We start from the raw sequence: 12,202 nt of genomic DNA, 5'->3' as shown, positions 1-12,202 counted from the left end.
TTTATTTTCTACAACCATAATAATCGATGAATCTTTTTCCTATTTGATTTAACCCTTTTATTTGTTAATATCTTTTTCAACTTGGTGACTTTCCTTTTCTAGTTTTCTATTTTATTAAGACAATATTCTGAGTTTTGTTGTTGAGTTATATCTTAATGGAGGTTATTATTCTTTTATTTTATATACATTTTATACTTCAACTATTGGTACTTTTTTCCTTTTTAAATTAAATTGTTCTTTTTTATTTTCACAATTACTCTTTTTTTGTCATTTGAGTGGTTGTAATATTTGTTTGCGTTTCTTACGCTTTTCTTCTTGTATTGGTGCCTTTTTGGTTAAACTTTCCTTTAATAATACTTTCCATTTACTTTTTTTTTTTTTTAGTTGTCATTTTAAGCTGTCATTTACATGGTTTAAAAATATTTTCTTTGTTTTTATCGCATACATTTTGTCAAATAATTTTCGATTTCATCCATTAGCTTTTTAACATCCTTTGTACTATTTTTTCTTATGAGGTTCGGAAAAAAAAATATCAGATACAGAATCCGACAGGTCTAGTATTTTAGTGACGACATTGACTCCATATCGCATAATTTAATAGACCTAGTCAGCTGTAAGCAGTAAGCAATAAGCCGCGTGATGTCATGATATTCCAAATTGTATATGGTACAGTAACAGCTTTGGTAGGATTTACAAGCAACATTGTCTATAAGTATAAATTAATATTTTATTGACTTCTTTTTAATTAAAAATTAGTTTGAGTTTAAATAGTTAATGAAATTATTACAATCATGATTTTATATAGATACTTAGGTGTGGCTAGATAGTAAGCTTAGGCTTAGACTGTTTTCACACCTATTTCTTATATTGTTTAGAGCACTATTTGTGCTCAGTATTCATTTATTATTCATTTAAATAATAAATAATGAGCCACATTATTTTTATTATTTAACAAGACTAATTCGGTATATACTTTGTGATAATGATTGAAATTATATATTTTCAATTTGAGTTCATGTAACCGTAAACATATGCATATATTATACCTTTATACTATAATATATTATAATTATTGTTCTGCGATTGACACAGAACTATTCATTTTATTTAAAAATTATTCTTATCGCTGCACATTAATTGAGTTTATAATGAAATGAAAACTTCAATAATATAATATGTAGACAGTGTCGTAGCCGCATAACACCAATTTGTTTGACAGAGGTTCATGTTAAGTAAATATGGTATGTGATTCATTGCAGAGGAACTTAAGGGTGAAATATAGAAAATATATTAATATTAATATATATCATATTGTCAGTTCTTCCGTTTTTCAGTATTTGAATTGATAAAGAAATGACTTTGAATATTTTTTCAAATGTTCTCATTTTTGGACCTCATGCAGATGAGACAATCATCTGTGTAGCAGATTTGCCTAATGCATTGAGGAGGAAGGGAAAATGAGAAGGAAGGAGAAGGAAATATTTACAAGGATGGGGTATTCGCTAGAAACAGCCATTACTCGAAACAGCTGTATGGTCAGCTAAAAATTCAATTAACTAAAAATTTCGTTTTTACAATTCACTACTGTTCGAAACCTGTCAGTTACATTTTATAATTTTTTAATTGTTATGTCATGATTTCAATTATAAAATAATTAATAATCAATTTAAAAACAAAATATTTTTCTTATAATTTGGTACTATTTAAAAACCTTTGCATTAGCAAAACAGTTTTCTTCGTAATTTTCGTCGTAATTATCTTTAAATCTACATTCGTTTAATTTTGGAGAATCGCTCAATTTTATAAGAAACTTATAAATAAAGTGTTCAATTAAAAATTAAAGGATAACTTCAAAATACCATATGTATTTAACGAAAAATTGCTTCACATTCGGTTATACTTTTTATAATAGAAAAGATTTTTACTTTCTACAATCCATAATAAGCGATGAAACTATTTTCCAGAATTGATAGAACCCTAGTTTAATGGACAATAAAATTTGCAACATTGGTGACTTTCCTTGTTCTAGTATTCTATTTTATTAAGAAAATATCCTCAGTAATGTCGTTCAGTTATATCTAAATGGGACATAAATATTCTTATATTGTATATAAATTTTAAAATACAAATATAGGTACATTTTTCCTTTGTAAATGAAATTGTTCTTTTTTATTTTCACAATCACTCTTCATTTGTCATTAGAGAGGTTGTAACATATATTCGCCTTGCATAAACATTTCTTCTTGGATAGGTGCATATTTGGTTAAACTTCCCGTTAATAATACTTTCTATTTAAGTCTTTTTTTATCTAAATTCGAAATTTTAAGCCCACATTTAAATGGATTAAAAATAATTTCCTTCTTTTTATCGCATACATTTTGTCAAATAAATTTCGATTTCATCAATGAGTTTTTTAACATCCATCGCACTAGTAATTCGTATGAAATGCGAAAAAAAAACATCAGATACAGAATCCGACAGGTCTAGTATTTTAGTGACGACATTGACTCCATATCGCATAATTTAATAGACCTAATCAGCTGTAAGCAATAAGCAATAAGCCGCGTGATGTCATGATATTCCAAATTGTATATGGTACAGTAACAGCTTTGGTAGGATTTACAAGCAGCATTACCTATAAGTATAAATTAATATTTTATTGACTTCTTTTTAATTAAAAATTAGTTTGAGTTTAATTAGTTAATGAAATTATTACAATCATGATTTTATATAGATACTTAGGTGTGGCTAGGTAGTAGCTTAGGTGAATAAAAAGGAGGGTAAATAATATAAAGAGATAGAATCTTTATAGTATACACATTAGACTGTTTTCACACCTATTTCTTATATTGTTTAGAGCACTATTTGTGCTCAGTATTCATTTATTATTCATTTAAATAATAAATAATGAGCTACATTATTTTTATTATTTAACAAGACTAATTCGGTATATACTTTGTGATAATGATTGAAATTATATATTTTCAATTTCAATCAATCAAGACTAATATGCACAACGTGTGTTCTCGATTATTTGAGTTTGCAAGGATGCACAGACATCCTGAATACCCCTAATATTTCTTTATATAATAAATTTTAAGAAGGTTATGTACACTTTTTCCAATATTTTCTTAATTATGTGTCCATAATATATATTGCTAATGGAATAATAAGGATTCTTTAAAAACAGAAAGGTTTTCAAACATTTTTTTATGAAACAAATAGTATTCTATAGTAGTGCTGTTCGTATTCGGTTTTACGAAGTATTCTCGAACTTATCTGTCGAAGGATCTATTAGAAAGGAACTGGTGGATAACACTACAGAGTGTTGTAAGGAAGCCGAAGTGGCATAGTTTGTGCATCAGACCTTCGAACCATACGGTGTCGAAGGAAAGCCTTCCAACACTCTGTTGTTGCTTTCAATACAAAATGAAAATTTGACACTAGCATCTCACTTCATTTTGCATTAAAAGCAACAACAATTGCCATGACGTGACTGCAATCATAACAAGCCGCTTAGACAATTCCATTTATTTCATTGATTAGACGTTAAAAATATAAATAATTATACAACCAGCTCAACTGCAAAGTTAAGCTGCTTTGCTATAAACAGCTAATTCGCGCCTTATTCACGTACGCCTTTCACTATTTGGTCTGCAATCTCTTTCGCCCATATGGAAAGAATCTGTCTTTTCGAGATATATATGTATGTTCTTTGTTTTTGGTTGAAACTTTTAAGAAAAAAAATGTATTTGAAACAAATGAAACTCTAAATTATTTGAGTTTATAGAAATTTTCTTTGATGTTGTGGTGCTTTTATGTATTTTAAACCATTATATATCATTCATATATATGGTTTATAAATTAATTTCTTTTAAGGTTTTTCAATAATTTTTGTAATTTCTATGTAATTATTTTCCTTAAACTTTTACATTGTATAAAAATAATATGCACTTATTTCATTTACCGATATTGATTAAAACAACATTTGCTTTTAAATTCACTTTAATTACCACTTATTTATAAAATAAATTGTTTTATATCATAACAAAAAAATATGTTTTTAATTATTTAAATTTCTTTTCTTAATTTATGTTTAACTAAATTATATATATATATATATATGCATAAATTTTTAATTGATTCGTATTATTGTGTTCAAGATTTCTCCTCAAAACAAAATTTTTCTTATAAATTTTAAATTTAAAATTAAATTTTTTTTAATATAATAATAAAATATGTAGGAATTGTACTGCTTATAAGATCTTTTCAAATGTGGACTCGGTTATCTTCTCCGTCACTTTTTAAATACCTGTCCACCGTCTCGGTATTTCATTATTTTAACGATGTATAAAGCTGCCGTTATTCATATAGTCCAACTTTTTAATATTGCAGATGATTGTTGGAATTATTATAAATGAGTGTTGGAACACCTATGCTCGATTAATTTCATCACACGTATTTCATTGATATGTTAATTTATTATCACTATTTAAACAAGGATATGTATTGTTTTTAATTGTTAAAAATCTTGAATCTTTTTATTTAATCTCCTTCAGTACCTTTCATTCACAATTTTAAATTCACGAAAATTTACAAAAATAAAAAAAATCTCCACAGGTACAAAAAAATTTCTCCCGCACATATAAAAATCATAAAAGTCTTCGAACAGCACTGCACTCGGACTTATATTTTCCGATATCTTGACAGTATCCAAAACACACCTTTTATACGACAGTTTATTTCGAGGTTTTAATGTTCCAAACGCGATCAGCACACTGGCCCATAAGGGCTGTCGTGAAGACGGAACCTCTTAGGGCATTGATCTTAATCTTCCACTTACCGTAGTAACGTAGTAAACAGAGAGAGTCCTAAGGTAATTGTTAAGCTCAATGTAGTTTCAACTGGGGAAGTTGGACCTCATGCAGATGAGACAATCATCTGTATAGCAGATTTGCCTAATGCATTGAGGAGGAAGGGAAAATGAGAAGGAAGGAGAAGGAAATATTTACAAGGATGGGGTATTCGCTAGAAACAGCCATTACTCGAAACAGCTGTATGGTCAGCTAAAAATTCAATTAACTAAAAATTTCGTTTTTACAATTCACTACTGTTCGAAACCTGTCAGTTACATTTTATAATTTTTTAATTGTTATGTCATGATTTCAATTATAAAATAATTAATAATCAATTTAAAAACAAAATATTTTTCTTATAATTTGGTACTATTTAAAAACCTTTGCATTAGCAAAACAGTTTTCTTCGTAATTTTCGTCGTAATTATCTTTAAATCTACATTCGTTTAATTTTGGAGAATCGCTCAATTTTATAAGAAACTTATAAATAAAGTGTTCAATTAAAAATTAAAGGATAACTTCAAAATACCATATGTATTTAACGAAAAATTGCTTCACATTCGGTTATACTTTTTATAATAGAAAAGATTTTTATTTTCTACAATCCATAATAAGCGATGAAACTATTTTCCAGAATTGATAGAACCCTAGTTTAATGGACAATAAAATTTGCAACATTGGTGACTTTCCTTGTTCTAGTATTCTATTTTATTAAGAAAATATCCTCAGTAATGTCGTTCAGTTATATCTAAATGGGACATAAATATTCTTATATTGTATATAAATTTTAAAATACAAATATAGGTACATTTTTCCTTTGTAAATTAAATTGTTCTTTTTTATTTTCACAATCACTCTTCATTTGTCATTAGAGAGGTTGTAACATATATTCGCCTTGCATAAACATTTCTTCTTGGATAGGTGCATATTTGGTTAAACTTCCCGTTAATAATACTTTCTATTTAAGTCTTTTTTTTATCTAAATTCGAAATTTTAAGCCCACATTTAAATGGATTAAAAATAATTTCCTTCTTTTTATCGCATACATTTTGTCAAATAAATTTCGATTTCATCAATGAGTTTTTTAACATCCATCGCACTAGTAATTCGTATGAAATGCGAAAAAAAACATCAGATACAGAATCCGACAGGTCTAGTATTTTAGTGACGACATTGACTCCATATAGCATAATTTAATAGACCTAATCAGCTGTAAGCAATAAGCAATAAGCCGCGTGATGTCATGATATTCCAAATTGTATATGGTACAGTAACAGCTTTGGTAGGATTTACAAGCAGCATTACCTATAAGTATAAATTAATATTTTATTGACTTCTTTTTAATTAAAAATTAGTTTGAGTTTAATTAGTTAATGAAATTATTACAATCATGATTTTATATAGATACTTAGGTGTGGCTAGGTAGTAGCTTAGGTGAATAAAAAGGAGGGTAAATAATATAAAGAGATAGAATCTTTATAGTATACACATTAGACTGTTTTCACACCTATTTCTTATATTGTTTAGAGCACTATTTGTGCTCAGTATTCATTTATTATTCATTTAAATAATAAATAATGAGCTACATTATTTTTATTATTTAACAAGACTAATTCGGTATATACTTTGTGATAATGATTGAAATTATATATTTTCAATTTGAGTTCATATAACCGTAAACATATGCATATATTATACTTTTACACTATTATACTTATAGTTCTGCGATTGACACAGAACTATTCATTTTGTTTAGAAATTATTCTTATCGCTGATCATTAATTGAGTTTATAATGAAGTAAAAACTTCAATAATAGAATATGTAGACAGTGTGGTACTCGCATAACACCAATTTGTTTGGCAGAGGTTCATGTTAAGTAAATATGGTATGTGATTCATTCCAGAGGAACTTAAGGGTGAAATATAGAAAATATATTAATATTAATATATATCATATTGTCAGTTCTTCCGTTGTTTTTCAGTATTTGAATTGATAAAGAACTGACTTTGAATATTTTTACAAATGTTCTCATTTCTATCCCTCGAAAACGGACAGACTCTTTTATGTTGAAGCAGATATGTTATGTTGGATAATATCGGATTATTCAAATAAGGTTTTATATTATTCAACTCATAGGGAATATGTTTTCCGATATCTTTTTACTACCTAAAAGGTACTAACTTTACTATATTACACAAAACTTACATATATGTGAAAAATATAAAAACAGTTTAATTCTTATTAAACTTAGACTAGGTGCTCTCTAGTAATAACAAAATTTAAATTTATTAATAATATCAAGATATTTTGAAGTTACAAAACTGCTATAGACAAGTGTAGGTATTTCACCTGGACCCATGTTAAATACAACTTTCATACCGGTACCTACATCGTGTTTTTATACTTTCTTCCTCATCTCATTCCATATACCAAGTCTTGTCAACCTTTTGTGTGTTTGCTGTGAAATGGGCATTTGGTTACAGCAGTAGCAACAACAACAGATAATACAATAGAATCGTTGGCCTATTTCAGTTAACACTTTTATTTGTTAATATCTTAATTAAACTTAATCAACTGACGATTATAGTTAACAATGAAATTTATAGACTAATATTGCTGGAATTTTCTTGCTGGAGTTTCAATATTCGTAATGGAGGTTATTAATCTTTCAAATCACTATACAATCAATACGTCAACTATTAGAACTTTGTGCCTTTTTTACATATTATAATCCTACTTTCTCAATAATTTCACAATTTAAATATTTTGTTGGTATCACCTTTGAGTAATGTGCTAATATTTGTTTACGTATCTGACGCTCTTCCTCTGTATATTGGAGTGCCTTGTTAAATAATTTACTTTACTTTTAAATTTAAGTAATTTCTCCCATTTACTTTATTTGTTTTTTAGTTGTCATTTGACAACTGTCATTTACAGTGGTGGCAATAAATATGTTCTTTGATATTGAAATGACATGTTTAATAGTGTATATTGTACATAATAATATTCGGACAAACAACTTCCACATTAGGCTTTTAGAACAAAATGTTGTAAAATTTTTTCTTATATGAGGTTAGGATTATGTAAATTAAAATGGATTTAGTGCTAGACTTCAAACAGAAATTAAAATAAGGCATCTTAAAACTGTTTATTTACAGACTATAAAACTATAAAAAAAAAATGTACAATAGGTGTATTCAAGATGTCTGTGCATCGTTGCATGTACAAATTTATTTGATTTTACAAAAACAATTTCTTTTCTTATAATTCTGCTTTTCACTTGTTTTTGGCATTAGTGGAAATTATTATATGCCAAATTATCGAATCTGGGTTATATTTTACAAGCAAATAAATATGTAAACAAAAATCATCTGTTCTAAATATTTTCAAGACTAATATGCACAACGTGTGTTCTCGATTATTTGAGTTTGCAAGGATGCACAGACATCCTGAATACCCCTAATATTTCTTTATATAATAAATTTTAAGAAGGTTATGTACACTTTTTCCAATATTTTCTTAATTATGTGTCCATAATATATATTGCTAATGGAATAATAAGGATTCTTTAAAAACAGAAAGGTTTTCAAACATTTTTTTATGAAACAAATAGTATTCTATAGTAGTGCTGTTCGTATTCGGTTTTACGAAGTATTCTCGAACTTATCTGTCGAAGGATCTATTAGAAAGGAACTGGTGGATAACACTACAGAGTGTTGTAAGGAAGCCGAAGTGGCATAGTTTGTGCATCAGACCTTCGAACCATACGGTGTCGAAGGAAAGCCTTCCAACACTCTGTTGTTGCTTTCAATACAAAATGAAAATTTGACACTAGCATCTCACTTCATTTTGCATTAAAAGCAACAACAATTGCCATGACGTGACTGCAATCATAACAAGCCGCTTAGACAATTCCATTTATTTCATTGATTAGACGTTAAAAATATAAATAATTATACAACCAGCTCAACTGCAAAGTTAAGCTGCTTTGCTATAAACAGCTAATTCGCGCCTTATTCACGTACGCCTTTCACTATTTGGTCTGCAATCTCTTTCGCCCATATGGAAAGAATCTGTCTTTTCGAGATATATATGTATGTTCTTTGTTTTTGGTTGAAACTTTTAAGAAAAAAAATGTATTTGAAACAAATGAACTCTAAATTATTTGAGTTTATAGAAATTTTCTTTGATGTTGTGGTGCTTTTATATGTATTTTTAACCATTATATATCATTTATATACCATATATATGGTATATAAATTAATTTCTTTTAAGGTTTTTCAATAATTTTTGTAATTTCTATGTAATTATTTTCCTTAAACTTTTACATTGTATAAAAATAATATGCACTTATTTCATTTACCGATATTGATTAAAACAACATTTGCTTTTAAATTCACTTCAATTACTACTTATTTATAAAATAAATTGTTTTATATCATAACAAAAAAATATGTTTTTAATTATTTAAATTTCTTTTCTTAATTTATGTTTAACTAAATTATATATATATATATATATGCATAAATTTTTAATTGATTCGTATTATTGTGTTCAAGATTTCTCCTCAAAACAAAATTTTTCTTATAAATTTTAAATTTAAAATCAAATTTTTTTTAATATAATAATAAAATATGTAGGAATTGTACTGCTTATAAGATCTTTTCAAATGTGGACTCGGTTATCTTCTCCGTTACTCGCGGTCACTTTTTAAATACCTGTCCACCGTCTCGGTATTTCATTATTTTAACGGTGTATAAAGCTGCCGTTATTCATATAGTCCAACTTTTTAGTATTGCAGATGATTGTTGGAATTATTATAAATGAGTGTTGGAACACCTATGCTCGATTAATTTCATCACACGTATTTCATTGATATGTTAATTTATTACCACTATTTAAACAAGGATATGTATTGTTTTTAATTGTTAAAAATCTTGAATCTTTTTATTTAATCTCCTTCAGTACCTTTCATTCACAATTTTAAATTCACGAAAATTTACAAAAATAAAAAAAATCTCCACAGGTACAAAAAAATTTCTCCCGCACATATAAAAATCATAAAAGTCTTCGAACAGCACTGCACTCGGACTTATATTTTCCGATATCTTGACAGTATCCAAAACACACCTTTTATACGACAGTTTATTCCGAGGTTTTAAAGGTCAAACGCGATCAGCACACTGGCCCATAAGGGCTGTCGTGAAGACGGAACCTCTTAGGGCATTGATCTTAATCTTCCACTTACCGTAGTAACGTAGTAAACAGAGAGAGTCCTAAGGTAATTGTTAAGCTCAATGTAGTTTCAACTGGGGAAGTTGGACCTCATGCAGATGAGACAATCATCTGTGTAGCAGATTTGCCTAATGCATTGAGGAGGAAGGGAAAATGAGAAGGAAGGAGAAGGAAATATTTACAAGGATGGGGTATTCGCTAGAAACAGCCATTACTCGAAACAGCTGTATGGTCAGCTAAAAATTCAATTAACTAAAAATTTCGTTTTTACAATTCACTACTGTTCGAAACCTGTCAGTTACATTTTATAATTTTTTAATTGTTATGTCATGATTTCAATTATAAAATAATTAATAATCAATTTAAAAACAAAATATTTTTCTTATAATTTGGTACTATTTAAAAACCTTTGCATTAGCAAAACAGTTTTCTTCGTAATTTTCGTCGTAATTATCTTTAAATCTACATTCGTTTAATTTTGGAGAATCGCTCAATTTTATAAGAAACTTATAAATAAAGTGTTCAATTAAAAATTAAAGGATAACTTCAAAATACCATATGTATTTAACGAAAAATTGCTTCACATCCGGTTATACTTTTTATAATAGAAAAGATTTTTATTTTCTACAATCCATAATAAGCGATGAAACTATTTTCCAGAATTGATAGAACCCTAGTTTAATGGACAATAAAATTTGCAACATTGGTGACTTTCCTTGTTCTAGTATTCTATTTTATTAAGAAAATATCCTCAGTAATGTCGTTCAGTTATATCTAAATGGGACATAAATATTCTTATATTGTATATAAATTTTAAAATACAAATATAGGTACATTTTTCCTTTGTAAATTAAATTGTTCTTTTTTATTTTCACAATCACTCTTCATTTGTCATTAGAGAGGTTGTAACATATATTCGCCTTGCATAAACATTTCTTCTTGGATAGGTGCATATTTGGTTAAACTTCCCGTTAATAATACTTTCCATTTAAGTCTTTTTTTATCTAAATTCGAAATTTTAAGCCCACATTTAAATGGATTAAAAATAATTTCCTTCTTTTTATCGCATACATTTTGTCAAATAAATTTCGATTTCATCAATGAGTTTTTTAACATCCATCGCACTAGTAATTCGTATGAAATGCGAAAAAAACCATCAGATACAGAATCCGACAGGTCTAGTATTTTAGTGACGACATTGACTCCATATCGCATAATTTAATAGACCTAATCAGCTGTAAGCAATAAGCAATAAGCCGCGTGATGTCATGATATTCCAAATTGTATATGGTACAGTAACAGCTTTGGTAGGATTTACAAGCAGCATTACCTATAAGTATAAATTAATATTTTATTGACTTCTTTTTAATTAAAAATTAGTTTGAGTTTAATTAGTTAATGAAATTATTACAATCATGATTTTATATAGATACTTAGGTGTGGCTAGGTAGTAGCTTAGGTGAATAAAAAGGAGGGTAAATAATATAAAGAGATAGAATCTTTATAGTATACACATTAGACTGTTTTCACACCTATTTCTTATATTGTTTAGAGCACTATTTGTGCTCAGTATTCATTTATTATTCATTTAAATAATAAATAATGAGCTACATTATTTTTATTATTTAACAAGACTAATTCGGTATATACTTTGTGATAATGATTGAAATTATATATTTTCAATTTGAGTTCATATAACCGTAAACATATGCATATATTATACTTTTACACTATTATACTTATAGTTCTGCGATTGACACAGAACTATTCATTTTATTTAGAAATTATTCTTATCGCTGCTCATTAATTGAGTTTATAATGAAGTAAAAACTTCAATAATAGAATATGTAGACAGTGTGGTACTCGCATAACACCAATTTGTTTGGCAGAGGTTCATGTTAAGTAAATATGGTATGTGATTCATTCCAGAGGAACTTAAGGGTGAAATATAGAAAATATATTAATATTTATATATATCATATTGTCAGTTCTTCCGTTTTCCAGTATTTGAATTGATAAAGAAATGACTTTGAATATTTTTTCAAATGTTCTCATTTTTATCCCTCGAAAACAGACAAACTCTTTTATGTTGAAGCAGATATGTTATGTT

At 27.4% G+C, this 12,202-nt stretch overlaps 3 long non-coding RNA genes across 4 annotated transcripts; all 3 read right to left on the bottom strand.

The window, feature by feature from the left end:
- Nucleotides 1-1,991: 1,991 nt before the first annotated feature.
- LOC119663380 lies at nt 1,992-2,653 on the bottom strand. The gene is made up of 2 exons (XR_005251034.1): nt 2,139-2,653; nt 1,992-2,078 (listed from the first exon to the last, which is right to left on the bottom strand). It is a non-coding gene; the product is annotated as an uncharacterized LOC119663380 (long non-coding RNA).
- A 2,864-nt stretch (nt 2,654-5,517) lies between these two features.
- LOC119663382 lies at nt 5,518-7,780 on the bottom strand. Of its 2 annotated transcripts, XR_005251037.1 has the most exons (3): nt 7,637-7,780; nt 5,665-6,161; nt 5,518-5,604 (listed from the first exon to the last, which is right to left on the bottom strand). It is a non-coding gene; the product is annotated as an uncharacterized LOC119663382 (long non-coding RNA). The 2 variants fall into 2 exon arrangements; XR_005251036.1 differs by having other exon boundaries at nt 5,518-6,161; nt 7,637-7,778.
- Nucleotides 7,781-10,779: 2,999 nt separating this feature from the next.
- On the bottom strand, nt 10,780-11,440 carry LOC119663381. The gene is made up of 2 exons (XR_005251035.1): nt 10,927-11,440; nt 10,780-10,866 (listed from the first exon to the last, which is right to left on the bottom strand). It is a non-coding gene; the product is annotated as an uncharacterized LOC119663381 (long non-coding RNA).
- Nucleotides 11,441-12,202: the final 762 nt, after the last annotated feature.

This window comes from Teleopsis dalmanni, unplaced genomic scaffold, assembly GCF_002237135.1.
Source record: "Teleopsis dalmanni isolate 2A unplaced genomic scaffold, ASM223713v2 unscaffolded_contig_0349, whole genome shotgun sequence".
Lineage (NCBI taxonomy): Eukaryota > Metazoa > Arthropoda > Insecta > Diptera > Diopsidae > Teleopsis > Teleopsis dalmanni.
This window is presented reverse-complemented; position numbering and strand designations above follow the sequence as displayed.